The sequence below is a fragment of the Carassius auratus genome, chromosome 22, assembly GCF_003368295.1.
Source record: "Carassius auratus strain Wakin chromosome 22, ASM336829v1, whole genome shotgun sequence".
Lineage (NCBI taxonomy): Eukaryota > Metazoa > Chordata > Actinopteri > Cypriniformes > Cyprinidae > Carassius > Carassius auratus.
The window spans coordinates 30,841,894-30,862,340 of NC_039264.1; the positions used below are offsets into that span (position 1 = coordinate 30,841,894).

The 20,447-nt window shown below is 36.5% G+C and overlaps 1 long non-coding RNA gene across 1 annotated transcript; it reads right to left on the minus strand.

Annotated features, from left to right (window-relative positions):
• Positions 1-1,685: 1,685 nt before the first annotated feature.
• On the minus strand, positions 1,686-18,194 carry LOC113040355 (uncharacterized). The gene is made up of 3 exons (XR_003275189.1): positions 18,152-18,194; positions 16,666-16,836; positions 1,686-1,745 (listed from the first exon to the last, which is right to left on the minus strand). It is a non-coding gene; the product is annotated as an uncharacterized LOC113040355 (long non-coding RNA).
• Between the last annotated feature and the right edge of the window lie 2,253 nt (positions 18,195-20,447).

Below are 20,447 nucleotides of genomic sequence, written 5' to 3' on the forward strand. Positions count from 1 at the left end.
GCTGCATCCATGTTAGCACGTCACGTTTGATGTGGTAATTTCACAGTAGGCATACACACAGGTTTAAAGACTCGTTCTCACCCCTACAGATTCGGCTAGGTATACATCCGCGCCAAAATATCAAGGTGAAAGTCATCATAGCTCACCTAGTATAGACTCAGCTCTCAACCCAACTTTGAGAATAGATTAACGGCGATATTTTTTTTAATCGCCCGATAAGAGTCTCACGTTAACGCAGCACGTTAACGCCGATAACGGCCGACCACTACTTTTTATACAAATGAAAGATTATAAAAATGCTTGAACTGCCGTCACTTTACTCTACAAAGTGCAAACATTTCACAATTAACTTTGTGTCAGCATGGGTCATCAAAAACAAGTTTGTTTAATTCTAAATGATGGCATTTACAATTCAGTTAGTTTTGCCGTTCTGTCCGCTTGGATCTCGCTAGGGAAGGGCGTATCGATCTGAAATATCAATATATCGATACTGATGTGAGAATCTAAAGAATCGATACTCAAAAAAAAAAAAGTGTTTGATTGAATTGATTTTGTTTAACAAAAAAATAAAAAATACAATAATGAGTACAATATGCAGTTGGATTGGACAAGTAACCTGTGTCAGCAAATAACTGTGCAGCAGGGAGAGAGCACTTGTGTACGTTGTAGACATTACTATTCATCACAGTGTTACCAAGTTCACAGTTTTCTCATGGAAATGGGCAACTTTGTCACTGTTTCAGCGTATTGAAGTGACCCCAGTAATGTGTATTTAAGCCCCGGAATGTGATTTTTACCAAGGGACCCCCTCGAAACATGGTTAGTTTGGGCTATTTTTGAGGAGGCAGATTTTGTTTTGAAAACCTGGCAACCCTTTTTGTCAACTATTGACTTTCTTCTCTCTCAGCGAACTCCTGTGTCTGAGTGTGTGTGCGTGTGTGTGGGTCATGTAAAAAAAAAGGCATATGGATCAAAGAACTGTGAGGCAGCGGAGGGGAGACTCAAAATATTTATAAATATAAAACACATTTTTGCCCCGTTTGTGTTTGTTATTTTAATACTTACACTATTATTCAAAGTATAAAACATAGTTTTTTACAATACAACACATGGTTCTTAATCAAATTTTTAAGGGGGGCAACCCTCAGATCGGGGGGGGGGGGGGGGGGGTCCTGATTGTGATTTGATGTGATTTTAGATGGAGCAGCATTTAAAACACAGATATGCAAGATATCACTGTCAAGTTATGCAATATCATGTTCATAATCACAGATGAATCATCTTCAATTATGGTTAATCAGTGCAATGGATCATGGGAAATGTAGTCCGGGGGACACATAACAGTCTGTGTAGTGTGAGTCAAAATAAGAAGACCACGGACAGGATTCATCACAGATGTGAGGAGAAGGAAAGTTATTCAGATGAAAGATCAGGATTATAAATACGTTATGTGCACAGATAAATCATTTCAGCACTGCAATATTCCATAAAAAATAATAACTGTCAACTTTAATTTCATGGTAATCTTTAATCTGACTGTAAATGCTGTAGAGTATAATGATACTAACTGTAGTTTCTCCAGCTTGAATTGTGTGTTCATCAGTAGATCACTGAGGTGTTTCACTCCAGAGTCTCCTAGTAGTTTATTCCAGCTCAGGTTCAGTTCTCTCAGGTGTGATGGGTTTGATTTCAGAGCTGAAGTCAGGATGAGACACTGTTTCTCTGTAATACTGCAATCACACAGACTGAAGACAGAAAGAGAAAACACAATGAATCAGACACGTTATGTTCATGAAGTCACAGCAGAACAACCTTCATCTGTCAAATCACAGTTTCTTAATCTACATTGAGAGAAAGAGAGAAGATAGAAGAAAACTATTTAATAAAGTCACAATGTCTTGATAAAACAAAAATTTGGTCTTCAAAACAGAAAAACAAATAAGTTGTTCATTTAATCAAATAATTTACACTTCTCATGATTCATGTACAATTTGTCCTGATTCTTGATAGAAATACAACAAAGTTTTTATTTCTGTCACATAATTCCTATTCCTGTGGTACAACCAAACAACACTCTGAGAGCAGAAACTATGGTAATGTATGGTAATGCATGACTGTCAGTCATCAGCAGTGGGCGGAGCCTAAACCGTGATGTCACACTGCTCAGAGAATCAGAACAGCTGGTCTAATGAGCCAAAAACTGTACTCAAGTAAAAGTAAATGTACTTATAGAAATATTTACTCAAGTAAAAGTAAAAGTACTAGTCTGAATAGTTACTTGAGTAAGAGTAAAAAAGTATCGGATAAAAAAAAAAAACTACACAAGTAGTTAGTTACTCTGGATCATATGCTGTATATCTATAGTCTATTTTTATTTAGATATACAGATACAATTTATGTTATGTGTGTGTATATATATACACAGTTGTTAAAGTGGGATTTGGCAGGTGGGGGAACCCTCAAGTTTTGTGTAGGTGCAACAGGGAAAAATTACTCACCATGGAACAACAAATTGAATATCGTGGTATAGAAATAATTTTTGGGACAAGAGTGTCACTGTGGCACCAAGTTTCACAATACTTATTTACTTGATATTTTAATGGTTTATTTTTGTCCATAAAATTGCTGAACACCACAATATGGAACACAACCTTGTTTATCACAATGTAAATTTAAACAAAAATGCAGAATCAAAAGTTTTGTTGCATCATAAATCATAAGAAACAATAACAACAACAAAAAACAATGTATGAAGGTTAGTTTTAGTTTATTTTTTATTTTGCAAACATGTTTATATATAGTTTTTATTTTATTTAGTTTCAGTTTTAGTAATTATATTATATTATTTTATTAGTAATTATAGTTTAGCAGAGCAAACAGAACACTTCCAGTGAAGACCAAAGCAAGACATTTAATTTCAAAGTTTATTTTTTTGCACAGATTAGTTAACTCTTGTGCAGACATCTTAATAATAAAAAAAAATAATGGTTTGAGATTGAACAAAAAAAAAAAAGTAAAAACTATGAAAAATTCAGACAAACTAATTCATATTAAAGATGAACTCGTGTGTGTCTGTCTGTTTGTGTTTGTGTATGCGTGTGTGTGTGTGTCTGTCTGTCTGTTTGTGTATGCGTGTGTGTCTGTCTGTCTGTTTGTGTATGCGTGTGTGTGTGTGTGTCTGTCTGTTTGTTTGTGTATGCGTGTGTATGTGTGTGTGTGTGTCTGTCTGTCTGTTTGTGTGTGTGTGTGTGTGTCTGTCTGTCTGTTTGTGTGTGTGTGTGTGTATGCGTGTGTGTGTGTGTGTGTGTGTGTGTCTGTCTGTCTGTTTGTGTGTGCGTGTATCTGTCTGTTTGTGTATGTGTGTGTGTGTCTGTCTGTCTGTTTGTGTGTGTGTGTATGCGTGTGTGTGTGTGTGTGTGTGTGTCTGTCTGTCTGTGTGTGTGTGTGTGTGTGTGTGTGTGTGTGTGTGTGTGTGTATGCGTGTGTGTGTGTGTGTGTGTGTGTGTTGTCCTGGTATTCTCTACATTGTGGGGAAATGTCTCTCCACATGGATGATAATATTATTAGCAATGTTTTGTAAAAAACAAAGATAATAACAGCACATTTCAGCCTGTCAACCTTCGTGAAAATATCACATCTCAAACATACAGTAGTACTGTATGTTTGAGATGTCATATTTTCACGATTTTCATATTTTCATATTTTTTTCTACTACTAGTAGTAGGCTACAATAGTTTTTTTTTGTTTGTTTGTGCTTGACGGACTTGTTTTGCTGTTGCACCCGCGTCTTGCACAAGAAACTAAAAATGCGGCGCTCAAGTTTAAAGTTCAACTTCTGTCTCATAACCTGTTATTTTCCATTTGACTGCCACAGACGCATCCTTTATGATCAGCCGCTTAAAGACTAACAGCGTTAGCGATGTGTTCAAGGTTACACAAATAAACCTGTGAATCACCATGAGATTCCCACCACTTTACATTCCAGAGACATCTAACGCTTCTCCCTCCTAACCATTTCGCAAGTCATAATTTAGCTAGGAAGCTCCAGGCCTCAAAAACAAGGATCAAAGATCAGCGATAACGTTTAACAGAACAAAGATCATTGTATCTGGAGAGGTTCCAGTGGCAGACACCTCAGGACTGTCCTCACTTCCCCGTCCTTTCTCTACATTCCAGAAAAACACACACTTTTCCTTTCTACAAACAAAGGAACACAGAACTCATATGAGTTCAAAAGACAATCATTTAAAAGTATGAAAGGGCAACTTTATTTAGAGCTGCATTAATTGTTAAAAGATCGCGATCTCGATTCAGACACCCTCTCGATCTCATCGATTCCCAGAGCAGGGAACTACACTGGTGGCACTTGCGCAAATAACGTTTTCAGTTACTGGCGCAAAACATGATTTGGTCACACAAATTATTTATAGTAAGCCGCTCTGGATAATAATGAACAATTATGAAACTGTATTGCATACAGACGTGCTTTTTATTTTACTTGCCATCTTTTTTAACCCAGGGCCGTAGCTGCTGCAGGTTGTACAGTGGGACCTGTCTGAAATGGTTTAATTTGTACTGTATGTTCGTACTATTTATTTATATGTGCTATTTACATGTTTATTTGTTTTTTTAAGTTTGTAGGTGTCCAGAAACTAATGTAAAATAGCACTGCATAGTCTTCACTGTAAAATAAAATACACAGTCAAACCAAAATGTATTCAGACACCTTTAACATTTCTCACATTATCACACTTTATTTGCTGTAGTTTAGAAATTGGTAATAAAATATGACAAGAACTCAGAGTTAAACTGTGTCAGAACAAATTCATCTTGATAATGTCAGATAACTTTGATAGAAAGATATGTAATGGAATCAACCAAAACTTCAGACAACTGTCAGTATGACAATATTTACACAACTATCAATACATTGTTGAACAGTTACCAAGCAAGCAATGCTTAATTTGGTTCAGTCTGTGGTGTGAAAAGGTTGCATTAGCAATTAAAGAAAGAAACACTTAAGCAAAACATGGGCAGGTGCCTAATTAAATAAATATAAATTTCAATAGTAGTCTACAGTATGAAGAATTTTTGGGTATAATATTTCACAGATCACTGTATTTTTTATACTCACTTACATAAATGAACTAGTGGCCTGCATCCACTAGTAAAACAATATAATCAATTATATCAGATTTTTAGTTTGACTTTGGATAAATTCTTGTTAAAACTACAAGGTAATTCAATCAAGAGCAGTGAGTAATTTACTTTCATTTTCATACATTAAAGACCCTGACAGCAGAGCTAGTAAATTAGGCGCGGTCACTTTAAGAGACAAACGCATCCATTATAATGATACACATCCGATTTCTTTCTCAACTCTTTACTTTCACTTAAGACATAACCACAGACTTTTCGAACACACTTTCCAAGACGGGTATTTTGACATATTTTGTATGTATTTGTTGGTACAAAACCAAGAAGACTTTGAGACGCATCTCTGCTTGCTCCCTGAACACCAGAACACCGCGGTGCTGGATCAAGCTCTTTTGCTTTTGGCTCTTTTTTTTCTGTTTGTTTAAACTGCGATTTGTATTTGTTCGTTCAGGTGCAGGAGGATTATAACGTCCTGAAGGAGAGCTCGGTTCAGTGTTGCTGTTTGCGAGACGCGGCTCTCTCGTGCACACCGAACACAGCGCGCGAGTAACCAGCTACTCAGTTCAGCTTTACCGCATCGTGGGGCTGAAGCCAACTTGATGTGTTGAATGCTCGGAGCACGTTATAAAACATATTCTTAAAATACACATTTCTGTTTTAATAATTCTCATAGTAAATCATAGCATATTGCCTAAGGTAGGTACAAAAATAATCAGTGATACATTTGCGACCTCATAAAAATTAGGGTTGCAATGTCATTTCAAAAGGTCACATATGTGACCATTTTGGTCGCAGTGTAGTTCCCTGCAGAGTCTGTTAAACCTTCGACAAAGTCTTTCCCGGATCATTCAGATCCATGTTCGCCATGTGACACAGTGAGAGCAGTTATGTTTGGTTAAGAAACATCTTCACAAACTGTCTTTTCAACTACACAGTATTATTTCTGTCTTACAGTCATTCATATTATCACAGAAATACTGGGATAAAGTTTATAGTTCAGATATAAACACTGATGTCTATATGGCAGCGATCAAAATATAACAAATCCCCCTTTGAAAGTACTGCGCTTTAAATAACGTCCGTGTCTGTTGCACTGTTTTGCTACTAGGTGGCGACAAGTGTCTTAAAAATGTATTTGTCAATGAATGAATTATTCATTCAAGAGAATCATTCAAAAACGCTGATTCATCCAGTAATTAAACAAGTGTAGTAGGTTTATGAGTGAGTCGTTGAATCAGTGATTTAAACAACTTTTTCATAATTTTAATATGAAAAATTGGGGTATTCAATATATTATATATACACTAGCAGTCAAAAATTTTTGAACCGTAAAATGTGTAATGTTTTTCAAAGAAGTCTCTTCTGGTCACCAAACCTGCATTTATTGGATGCAAAGTACAGCAACAGTAACATTTAGAAATATTTTTACTATTTAAAATAGCTGCTTTCTACTTAAATGTATTTAAAAAATGTAATTTATTCCTGTGATGCAAAGATGAATTTTCAGCATCATTCCTCCAGTCTTCAGTGTCACATGATCTTCAGAAATCAGAATAACATTCTGATTTGCTGCTAAAAACTATTATTATTATTATTGTTGAAAACAGTTGAGTATATTTTTTTCAGGTTTCTTTGATAGAAAGTTCAGAAGAACAAAGTTTATGTGAAATTGAAATCTTGTTATAAATGTCTTTGCCACTTTTGATCAGTGGTGGGAAGTAACAAATTACAACTACTCACGTTACTGTAATTAAGTAGTTTTCTCGGGTACTTGTACTTTTTTAGTATATTTTTAAAGCTGTACTTTTACTTGTACTTAAGTACAAATTAAGCAAAAAAAAAAATTAAAAAAATACACTGTTACTTTCAAATCATAGTTCGTTACCGAGTACGCCCACAATTTGAATTGATATTCAAACTTTTGACCGCACTTCAGTCGCCAATAAAAAAAATCAGATCGTGAAGGGACCAATGGGCTAGTTGCATATCTCCGCCATCTTGGATTTCCGGTCTTGTGCTAAAGGTCAGTGCAGAGAACCGGAGAAATCCAAATATTACAGGATTTTTTAATATCACTTCAAATGCAAATAAGATATACACTGCTAATATAAATGTTAACTGAGCCAATTCATTGGAAACATATGTCTGGGTCTGGTGAATGAATTAAATACACTACTGTTCACGAAATCAGCGTTGAACTCATGGTGTGTATACACAGCTACATAATGTATTTTTATCTTACCAATTATGTAAATGTACAAATTACTAATTTCTCGAAAATGTTTGTATTACATTGATTTTTTTAATGAAATATTTACCTCGTGAGACGTGGGCTGCGAATTATCTTCATAAGTATCCATTTCTCAATCGTGCACATCAGTTTGTTTCATCATTATTTTCACAACATATTTTATTATTTTACACAGTAAAGTAATACATGACTAATTTTAATATCTTTTTTATCTGATAATTAATGCAAAAGAATAACAATATACATGCGCTGCTCATAGACAGATGATTTATGCTGCAGATCTTTCACAAAACAAATAAACATTGATAAAACATGAATGCAAACAGCGATCTTTTAATTAATGCACACCTACCATAATTACATTACGTTTAATTGTACGGTTATAAATTATCTTATCAAATAAAGTTAATAAAACATGCTTTATCAGAAATCTCTGTGCGTCTTGTTTGACAGTCAGAAACATTGATCTTACATAACAGTCAGAACAAAACCAGCTCTTCGAAAAGTATTGCATATTTGAGTGGTTTGTGTTTGAAAGAAGAAATCCCTGTGGACCTGACCTGACGCTGATCCACATAATCAGTAGAAGAATAAAGCAATCTCTGCATTGTATCTTGATGAATTTCCACACAGAGGTACGCAAAAATGTAGGGAGGATGTTTCCTTTTTGATATACCACTATCCGTTTTTAAATTAGAAAATCATTAATTATATACATCTAGCTAAGTTTCGTATGTAAGTTTCCCTTACAGTTAATGCGAGTAGGGGTGGGCGGATTGATCTAAATATCGATAGTATTGATGCCAACACTGGTATTGGTATCGGATCGATACAATTGTAATTGAATCGATATTTTAATTTAAATATCTCTCATATACGTTCATTATACTTTGCTCGTGTCTTCTACCTCTACAATCCTGAACAAACGCTGCTTTCACATCCTGGGCCACTTTGCTACTCCTCCCCCTCCTGCTGCTCTGCTGTGATTCGTTGTTGTGTCGTCACATGACTCACTGACACAACGCGCAGAGGAGCAGCGAACAGAGGGAGCGAAGCTGATAGCACATTCAGAAGGGGGGCTCAGGGAATGTAATTGCACAGGTATATTTGTTCTTTGTTTGTTCTTCAGTAATAATTGTGTGCACTTTATTTAATTTGCTTTTAAAACCAGAAAAAATAGATAGATTTTTTTATTCTTTATTTTAATTTTTTTTATTTTAAAAGGCTGTAAAGAATTCATTCAGTGCCTAATAACTAATAATTTTGTGGACTTCAATACATTAATAAAAAAATATTGCCTAAATAATTGATCTAGTGCTGCAACGACGCGTCGACGTCATTGATTATGTCGACTACAAAAATACGTCGACGTGTGTGAAATGCGTCGACGCGTCACATTGTTTGTTTACATCTCGCGTAACTACTGACATACTGGGAATGGAGAAAGTTGCATTCTATCACAAAAATAGAGACCACTGTTATCAAAAGTATGGGAATACTTTAAACAGAGGACAAATAAAATTGCCCTTTGTTCCCTTTGTAAAACCGATATGGTGTACAACGGCTGCACAACTGCGATGCACGAGCACCTCAGAGGAAAACATCTTGGCGCTCTCTGGTGTTACGGTTTAACTGGTTACCGTGTGATCTGGTGACCAACTTCCTGGTTCAGGTCTGATATTCTTGTGCTTGCGGCATTCTGAAAAGTTGAGATGTTTTTAACTCGATACGGTGCATTAAAACATTTCATGACGTCTACTGTGGTTTAATTATAAACGCTATCATAAACTCATATTTACCATAATAAAATAATTTTCTTTGCCTCTTTATTATTTTATACTGTAAAAACTTCAACCACATTGGTTGAAAATGAATAAAGGTTGAAATATTGTATTTTTTTTTGTAAAGTTATCCAAAGAATTCATTAGCTAATTAAAAAAAAGAACATTAGATTAATTATTTATTGTAATAAAAATAATCGTTAGAGTAGTCGACTAATCTGAAAAATAATCGTTAGATTAGTCGACAGAAAAAATAATCGTTAGTTGCAGCTCTAAATTGATCATTCATTCACCTCAGAAATAATGACATAAACCTACTGCACTCCCCTACACAAAGTTTTTTTTTTTTTTTTTTTTAAGTAAAAAAAAAACGACGACAAGTGTCAAGCCCCAGAAGTGACAGTGGAAACGAGACTGACCCTGACTTTCAGTAGCATGCACACTTTTAGCCCAACAGTGAAAGCACAGCTAATGAGATTCAGTCAGCATCTATCCAGAAGTGCAAATGGAACTTTATTTATGAAATAAAATATAAATATATAAATTGAAGTAGGTGGGGGCCAAGTTGAGCTTGAAAATGTGTGTGAAGACATCAGTCAGCTGTTCTGTGCAGATCCTGAGCACTGGTCAGGAAGACCATCAGGGTCAGACACTATGTGCATTCACCTGCTCAGGTAGAAGCACATCTCACAGGTTAAAAAAGAGAGAGGCAGGTCAGAATAGGGTTGGGTCCTGAAACCCGGTACCAATATGACACCGGTACCTATGGCACCGGTATCCACCACAGATTTCGGTGCCCCATGTCGGTGCCTCTTAAATGCCTGAGCAATCGATTGAAATATTGGTCTTTGTTCTCCAAAATGTACACACGAAGCACGGGCGTCACTAGGCTTTTTTAGCGGGGCTTCATAAACTGTACACAAATTCGCCATCGCCTCAGAGTCAGTCCCCTTAAATGTTATATGAAACCGGCGTCAGACTGGTCTCCTCTCCGTCTTTCAGCACGCTCTTCAAACCGCAGACAGCGAGCAGACTCATACAGAGACAGAGGACACAAGGTATGTGTTTATCGATAGATTGTTAGAATATCAGTATCTGTGCAGTTCTTTGTCATAAATACAGTTCACAAAAGGTCAAGAGGGAGCAGTCGGTTTCTCATCTACTGTAAAGGTTTCGCTGTTCACCGCTCATCACACCACAGCTGTTTCCTCCAGCGACAATCTAGCCCTTAACATGTATGAATGAACACATTAATTACACTTATGTAAATATACTTATTCTAATTGTATGTACTTTATACATACACTACTGTGCAAAAGTCTTAGGCAGTCTGTTGTCAGACTGCTTGTGCATTCAACAATCTCACTAGATTATTATTCAAATTAATGGCAATATTAATGTTTGGAAATGTAAACTGATATTTCCTACTGACACACTACAACAAAAGATATAAATAACTGGCTTAAACCCCTTTTTTGGGGTGAAAATACTAATGTGCCTAAGACTTTTGCACAGTACTGTACTTTACAAACGACATTGTTGCTACTTTATAAAGAATGAGCATACAGTAATTCACAGGACTGATTAAAGACAGTGACAGACAGCACTCATCTTAACTAAATATCAGAGTGATTGACAGAGATACAGTAGAAACATTATGTGTGGTTTTGTATTAAACAATGACCCATATCATGAAATACATTTATTAGCTTCAGAGTAAGGGAAACTTGGGAAATGAGAGCATCCAAGGAGTGTGTGAATGTTATGGATTTATTTTAAATCTTTCTTAATGTTCTTTAATGTTATCATTTTTATGCTTTTTTGATTTTATTTATTTTTATAAGTATCGGTTCAGGCACCAGTACCATTTTAAAAGTATCGAAATGGCACCAGTATCGAATAAAACCTAATCGATACCCAACCCTAGTCAGGAAGACCATCAGGGTCAGACACTTTATGTGCATTCACCTGCTCAGGTAGAAGCACACCTCACTAGTTAAAAAAGAGAGAGGCAGGATGTTGTGTCATGTGTCATGTGCTTCTGTGTTTATACGATCAAAGCAAGCATTAAAAGGCTTCAGTACATTTGGCTCCCAAACTCTGGAATAGCCTTCCTGATAATGTTCAGGGTTCAGACACACTCTCTCTGTTTAAATCTAGATTAAAAACGCATCTCTTTCGCCAAGCATACGAATAATGTATCTTTAATTGTGAGTGTAGTTGCATCTGATAAAATGCGCATTCTTATTCTTTAGCTTGGGTTAAACTAATTCATTTTACTTTGTTGGATCAGTAGCTATGCTAATGATGTCTCTGTGTTTCTCTGTAACTAGGATTTACACAAGCTCCAGTCTGGATCCAGATAACCTGAGAAGAGATGATGCTGACCCTCAGAGGACCTCAGATGATGCTAACCCTGAACAGGGCCGGCGCAAGCTCAAATGCCGCTCTAGGCAGAGCACGATCATGCCGCCCCCACCTCACATTCACAATTAGGGATCCTTAAGATGCATGTAAACTTTTTTTTTTTTTAATCTATGAAATTACACTAAAATAAAAACATGCAAGCATGTTTTCAGAGTTTTTTTTTTCCATTCTGCAAAAAGGTGAAAAAGGTACACAATGCAACAGCTGCATATAATTTCTGTTTTATAGGCTAATAGATTGTGTACAGAATAAAACTAAACATATGCACACAACTTTTTAGCTCACAAAACTGGAGGTTTCGATTTTTTCTTGACTGATAAACACATTTACACACATTTCAGAAGCGTGCACGTCGGGCTTTCGCAGCGGCAAACGCTTCGATTGCTCCCTCGAGTTTAACTTGTACTTCCAAGATAATTTTTATCAGTTTAAGCTTTGAGAAACTGCGTTCTCCAGAGCTCACAGTGACGGGGAGAGTGAGAAGCACTCTCAATGCTACAAAAACATTTGGAAAAATTGATTCCATCCCTTTTTCACAGATGAATTTAAGCGCATCCAGTGGTTTAGATCCAGCAACCAGGCGTCTGCCCAAAGCAGTCAGCTCTTCAAACAATTCATGCCCATCAACATCCCGCGAGTCTCCATGAGTCAGGGCCTTTTCCTGTCCTAAGCAATCCTGAAGAACTATTGTATTCTCCCTTTCTTTGAGAGATGCGATGTCATATAAAAATCCAAATACGCGCCCATTGTCTAAGCAGCGAAAAGCACTCTTCCACAGAGGCAATTGTACTCATGACCAGATAATTTTATTCGTTTTGACATTTTTTAATATACATTAAAGTATTTTGCATGCATATAGACCTACTAATAGGGCGCTGCCGGGCGGGAATTTTTATTCGAAAAGTATGTATATATATATATATATATTAGGGGTGTAACGGTTCACAAAATTCACGGTTCGGTTCGGTTCGATACACTGATGTCACGGTTCGGTTCGGTACAGTTCGGTACGTTTTAGATACAGCAAAAAGAAAAAATTGGCAGATAAATTTCCTTGATTTTTATTTAAATGTTTTATTTATTAAAACTAACAAAGTATGTGTTTTTTTTTGTTTGTTTTTTTTTACATTGAACAATGATGGAGCTATTCTTTACCCATCTTCTATGGTGTTTTCTTAGCAGCATACTGTATAAAACAAAAATAGCTCCTTATAAATTTTTTTTACAAATTAAATGTAATATTGTTGTAGTAGTTATGAACAAATACAAAGATGTAACTCTTTTTATATTGAACTCTATAACTCTTTATATTGAGTGTGTTTTTACTCAGTTGGTTCTCTATTTGGGCTTATGTTTTTTGGAACAAAGCAGGAATTACGGTCTGGCTGAAATGGGCTCGTGAAGGAATATTGTAATGGGGCTCAATTACATTAAGCATGTTCTTAAAACCTGCGTTTTCCACTACAGAGTAAGGTCTCATATCCGCGGCTATAACGTAAATGCACCATTCGCTGCGGTGATGTCCGTATACGGAGCCCAGGACGTCACCTGTAGGAGAAAAAAAATCAATCCGTGGCGACGGTTTTGCAATCCGTCCCCTCAGTTTATAAACCGTACTCACGAATTCATAAACTGTTCACTCGATTTAACAAATCGTGCCCACGAATTTCCAATCCGTGCACTCAGATTTTGTAAACCGTACCCTCGGTTTTTGAATCCGTACTCACGAATTCATAATCCGTGCGCACGCTTTCGCAATCCGTTCCCTCGGATTTGTAAACCGTACTCACGGATTCATGCAGCAAACTCCTACGTGTTAACATACAGTTTTATTGAATATTATTATGTGGAATAGGTTTACAGCAAAGTGCCTTAAGTGATTCTCTATCAAGTGTAGTACGAGGTGGAATACAAAGATTTAATAAGAAAGATGCGCATTAAAATCTTGTTCAATTGCTGATAATCTATAATAGCACTTGATTATTATTGTGCAATAAACCTGGCATTGTGACTGACTCTGGAGTAATTTTTTCCTCTTTTGTAAGTTATTTTGGATAAAAGATTCTTATGCATAACCTGTTTAATAATATATAATAATGATACAAATAAAAATAAAGTTATTTTTTATAATTTTAATTTGTAGGCTAAATAAATGAGTACAAGACAGTAAAAATGTTTGTCATAAAATAATTTGTGAATTGCTTTATTTTTAAATAACCTTTGACAGTTTTGGAAATGCTTGTGTACAATTCTTTCTTAACATGAAGACTTATTTTTGTGATTTTATTATACTAAGCTCCACCCACCTCACCCCACCTGCCGGAGTTAGATGCATGTTTCACTGTTAAGTGTAAAATGCGTGTCAGTTTTCAAATCCGAGGGAACGGATTGCGAAAGCGTGCGCACGGATTATGAATTCGTGGGTACGGATTCAAAAACCGAGGGTACGGTTTACACAATCTGAGCGCACGCATTGGGAATTCGTGGCACGGTTGTTAATCCGTGGGTACGATTTGTTAAACCGAGTGAACAGTTTATTAATTCATGAGGATGGTTTATAAACTGAGGGGACGGATTGCAAAACCGAAAGCCTCGTACCGAACGGTTCAATACGAATACGCGTATCGTTACACCCCTATAATATATATATATATATACAGTATTGTTCAAAATAATAGCAGTACAATGTGACTAACCAGAATAATCAAGGTTTTTAGTATATTTTTTATTGCTACGTGGCAAACAAGTTACCAGTAGGTTCAGTAGATTGTCAGAAAACAAACAAGACCCAGCATTCATGATATGCACGCTCTTAAGGCTGTGCAATTGGGCAATTAGTTGAAAGGGGTGTGTTCAAAAAAATAGCAGTGTCTACCTTTGACTGTACAAACTCAAAACTATTTTGTACAAACATTTTTTTTTTCTGGGATTTAGCAATCCTGTGAATCACTAAACTAATATTTAGTTGTATGACCACAGTTTTTTAAAACTGCTTGACATCTGGGTGGCATGGAGTCAACCAACTTGTGGCACCTCTCAGCTGTTATTCCACTCCATGATTCTTTAACAACATTCCACAATTCATTCACATTTCTTGGTTTTGCTTCAGAAACAGCATTTTTGATATCACCCCACAAGTTCTCAATTGGATTAAGGTCTGGAGATTGGGCTGGCCACTCCATAACATTAATTTTGTTGGTTTGGAACCAAGACTTTGCCCGTTTACTAGTGCGTTTTGGGTCATTGTCTTGTTGAAACAACCATTTCAAGGGCATGTCCTCTTCAGCATAGGGCAACATGACCTCTTCAAGTATTTTAACATATGCAAACTGATCCATGATCCCTGGTATGCGATAAATAGGCCCAACACCATAGTAGGAGAAACATGCCCATATCATGATGCTTGCACCTCCATGCTTCACTGTCTTCACTGTGTACTGTGGCTTGAATTCAGAGTTTGGGGGTCGTCTCACAAACTGCCTGTGGCCCTTGGACCCAAAAAGAACAATTTTACTCTCATCAGTCCACAAAATGTTCCTCCATTTCTCTTTAGGCCAGTTGATGTGTTCTTTGGCAAATTGTAACCTCTTCTGCACATGCCTTTTTTTTAACAGAGGGACTTTGCGGGGGATTCTTGAAAATAGATTAGCTTCACACAGACGTCTTCTAACTGTCACAGTACTTACAGGTAACTCCAGACTGTCTTTGATCATCCTGGAGGTGATCATTGGCTGAGCCTTTGCCATTCTGGTTATTCCTCTATCCATTTTGATGGTTGTCTTCCGTTTTCTTCCACGTCTCTGGTTTTGCTCTCCATTTTAAGGCATTGGAGATCATTTTAGCTGAACAGCCTATCATTTTTTGCACCTCTTTATAGGTTTTCCCCTCTCTAATCAACTTTTTAATCAAAGTACGCTGTTCTTCTGAACAATGTCTTGAACGACCCATTTTCCTCAGCTTTCAAATGCATGTTCAACAAGTGTTGGCTTCATCCTTAAATAGGGGCCACCTGATTCACACCTGTTTCTTCACAAAATTGATGACCTCAGTGATTGAATGCCACACTGCTATTTTTTTGAACACACCCCTTTCAACTAATTCAACTAATTGCCCAATTGCACAGCCTTAAGAGCGTGCATATCATGAATGCTGGGTCTCATTTGTTTTCTGAGAATCTACTGAACCTACTGGTAACTTGTTTGCCACGTAGCAATAAAAAATATACTAAAAACCTTGATTATTCTGGTTAGTCACATTGTACTGCTATTATTTTGAACAATACTGTATATATATATATATATATATATATATATATATATATATATATATATATATATACATATACAAAAAAAAATCTGTTGATATAAGTCCGATAATTGTAACCTAATGTGAAACAAACAAATAAATGAATAATTCTCTCTCTCTCTCTCTCGCCGCCCTGGCTGAGCTGCCTAGTTCGCCTATAGGCACGCGCCGGCCCTGACCCTGAATCAACAAACAGAACTAACAAATATTGCTACAAATGTGACTGCATCATATAATAACTGCTGTTAATAATGTTCATCGTCTGGCTGACACGTCTTGTATTAATTTTTCTACAAATCCTGTCATACTCGCACAAACTGACAGTCACCACTCAGTTTGTAATCAGTAAACATGATCACATTCAGCAGTCACAGCAGAAGTTAGAGACAAAATTTAACTGAAATCTATTCAAAATTTGTTTGAATCTTTTCTAAGAAGGTTGGAAGCTGTATTAAACACGATAAAATACTGTCTGTTTCTAATGTGTTCATATTATTTTCTCCAACCCCTGTGCACTTAAAGGGATAGTTCACCCAAAAATGAAAATAACCCCATGATTTACTCACCCTCAAGATATCCTAGATGTATATGAATTTCTTCTTTCAGACAAATATAATCAGAGTTATATTAAAAATGTCCTGGCTCTTCCAAGCTTTATAACGTGAGGTCAGACTCAAATGAGAATTAAAATAGACGACTGTAACATTACTAGTCATGTAACGTGAAATGATGTAAGATACTCACTTCAGTGTGTTGAGTGTACAGTGTTTATCCTGCAGTAGAGCAGAGATCTGATTCACTTCTGTGTCTCCTAGTTCATATCCCTTCAGATTCAGCTCTCTCAGGAGTAACGGGTTTTTACCCACAATTCCAGTCACATACTGACAGCCTTCATCTGCAGCAGGACCCAAAAACCTGCAGAAGAGAACATGAAAGTGAAATGAAAGTGACGTGACATTCAGCCAAGTATGGTGACCCATACTCAGAATTCGTGCTCTGCATTTAACCCATCCAAAGTGCACACACACAGAGCAGTGAACCCACACACACACTGTGAACACACACCCGGAGCAGTGGGCAGCCATTTATGCTTCGATGCCTTGCTCAAGGGCACCTAAGTCGTGGTATTGAAGGTGGAGAGAGAACTGTACATGCACTCCCCCCACCCACAATTCCTGCTGGCTCGAGACTAGAGCTCACAACCCTTTGATTGCGAGTCCAACTCTCTAACCATTAGGCCACGACTTCCCACCTGGAATGAAGCTGGAATCAATTCAATGTGCATTACATCACAAAACATTTAAAGATCACCAAACACTGTTTGTAACCAAAAGCTCTATTTCAAGTTTAAACAGTTATATATATTTTAAGAAAGACAAAAGTCAAAAGTAAATTTAAAAGAAACTCAGGGGGAAAAGCTTACGATTCTCAAAAACCTGAAGATCGTTCTGTCTTTTAAAGAAGGAGATGAGGAAAGTTAGCCAAGAGATAACTAGCTTGTGACAGCTAAGCATTCATAGTGATGTATTTAGTTGATCTTTTGATGCCGGCTCTTCCTATTATTATGTAGCAGAATTCACCAAACACTGGATTGCTGATCCACTAACAGGAACATGATCTGGGTTCAGACCATCTCTGGATAGTTTTATTAAACTAATGTCTCTGTTGATGTAATTCAGCTCATTATGAGAGGAACTGCAGGTTCAGACAGGTGTGTGTGTGTGTGTGTGTGTGTGTGTGTTATCACTGATCCTCTCCTGACACACATCACATGTTTGTGGTCTGTAATAGATCTGCTGTAGTAGATCTACAGTGTTGTGAACCTGAGCTTGATGGACATTAATGTACAGTGCATTCAGTAACATTTAAACAATCAGGATAATAAGTCACACTGAATATTTTCATGATAAATGTCCACAATAACACAAGCATAAATGTTAACTATTGAAGCACCAAACTAATGAACACAAGCACATCTAGTGACCCAAAATGTCTGTAACTTTTAACACAACTAAACTGTGCTGACATTTATCATCAAAACAACAGCAGCTGCAGCATCTGATCTTTCATGTTTGATCATTTTCAACAACAAATTGTGTACCTTGCTGAATTAGTGAAATAATGTAATATACAATAATACACTTTAAAACAATATAATATAATACACTTTTTATATAATACAAATTTCAAATGTGTATCATTTATTTTTCATTATTTCATCAGGTCTCACCTCAGTGTGTTGAGTTGACAGTTTGGATCCTGTAGTAAATCACTGAGCAGCTTCACTCCTGATTCTCCAGGATCATTTCCTGTGAGATCCAGCTCTATCAGGTGTGAAGGATTTGATCTCAGAGCTGAAGACAGAGCTTTATAACCTTCTTCAGTGATGCTGCAGTCTGAAAGTCTATTAGAAAACATGACAGACCCATTCTTTGTGACACAGCACCAGTTTACAGAACAGCTGGAGCTTTACATTGATTCATTATTTAGATTAACCAAATTCAGACCTGAGTATCTGTAGTGTCTGTGAATTTCTCAGCAGACTGGAGATTTCTGTCACTCCAGAGTCTCCTATTTGATTCCAGCTCAGATCCAGCTCTCTGAGGTTTGAATTAAACACTGATGCCAGAGCAGCACAACCTTCATCTGTAATACTGATGCAGTTTAACCTGTAGAAGAGAGAACACAACTAATTAATCTATTGATACAGTTATGCAAATAGCAGCTTAAACTACTACTTTTATCCACCAATATGAGATTTGCATGATAATCACACTGTAGATTATTATTTTTTAATTAGATAATTATAATATTTTGTATTTTACAGTCCTTAAACCTAAACTTTACTTACAATGTTACATTGAACAAGCAGCTTGAATAAGGATTTCAATTTTAAAGGATTAAATGATATATTTATTATTGTAATTATTGTCTTAATTTCTTTACTTTCAAATGTTAAGCCCAAAAATACATTGTGATCTTTAAGTTTTTGTTTAGTTCACAACAGGTTTCTGGTGAAATCTGTTAACATCATCTGCCAAAAAATATTGGAAATTACTTTAATATAAAATTAAGTTCAACTTCCAAATTCATGTTATAAGCTCAAAATAACTCGCTCACCAGACATTTATTTATTTAATAGTCATTCAGAACTTCTTCTAGCCAGAACAGAAATAAATTAACATTACCAAAAACACATCTTAGATGAAAATACACTGCTCAAAAAAAATTAAAAGGAACACTTTGAAAACTAATCAGATCTCAATGGGGAAAAATATCATGCAGGATATCTATACTGATATAGACTGGGTAATTTGTAAGGAATAAAAAGATGCCACATTGTTTAATGGAAATTAAAATTATCAACCTGAATCGTGCATGTTGCGCATCACTGATATTAACTATATGTCTCAGCGTTACCGTCTGGGCAGAACTATTGTTCCAGCCACTAAAGACAGATTCGCAAATAACCTGCCTGATCTATCGCAACTGCTCTTTGTACTTAAAAATACACATGAACTAGACAAAATGACTGGAAACATGGGCACTATTTTCTCTAGTACATTAAACTTGGAAGTTTTTAGAATTGCGTGGAAAAACAGCATGTCCAGCTATAGACGGGCTCTAAAAACTTCTAGGGTGGAGCATATAAACAAACTCATAGAAAATAACCAAAACAATCCAAGGTTTTTATTTAGCACAGTGGCTGAATTAAATTACCAGACGCCACCTGATTCAAATATTCCATCAACGTTTTATAGTAATGACTTTATGAATTTCTTCACTGATAAAATAGATAACATAAGAAATACAATAGCGAACGTAGATTCTATAGTGTCTAATACTTCAGTTTCATCCATTGCACCCAAAGATAAACTGCAGTGATTTACAACTATAGGACAGGAAGAGCTAAATAAACTTATCACTGTATCTAAACCAACATGCTCATCGTTATCTTTAGGTCACGTCCCAAAACCATTCAAGCTGGCAGTTATTAAGCCTCTTACTAAGAAACCAAAACTAGATCCTAGTGAACTGGCAAATTATAGGCCTATTTCAAATCTTCCATTTATTTCTAAAATTTTAGAAAAAGTTGTGTCTGCTCTGTTGAGCTCCTTCCTGCAAAAAAAAATATCTGTATGAAGAATTTCAGTCAGGTTTCAGGCACCACCATAGCACAGAAACTACACTTGTTAAAATTACAAATGACTTGCTTCTTGCATCAGATCAAGGCTGCCTCTCATTGCTAGTTTTACTTGATCTTAGTGAAAGTCGTTACATTTGCCATTTGTCAAGTATGGTAACCCATACTCGGAATTTAACCCATCCAAGTGCACACAGCAGTGAGAAGTGATCACACCGTGAACACACACCCGGAGCAGAGGACAGCTATATATCCAGCACCCGGGAAGCAACTGGGGGTTCAGTGCCTTGCTCAAGGGCACTTCAGCCATGGGTATTGAGGCTGGACGAGAGTGCTGTATTGAGGGTGGAAGAGAGCGCTGTTCATTCACTCCTTCCCACCT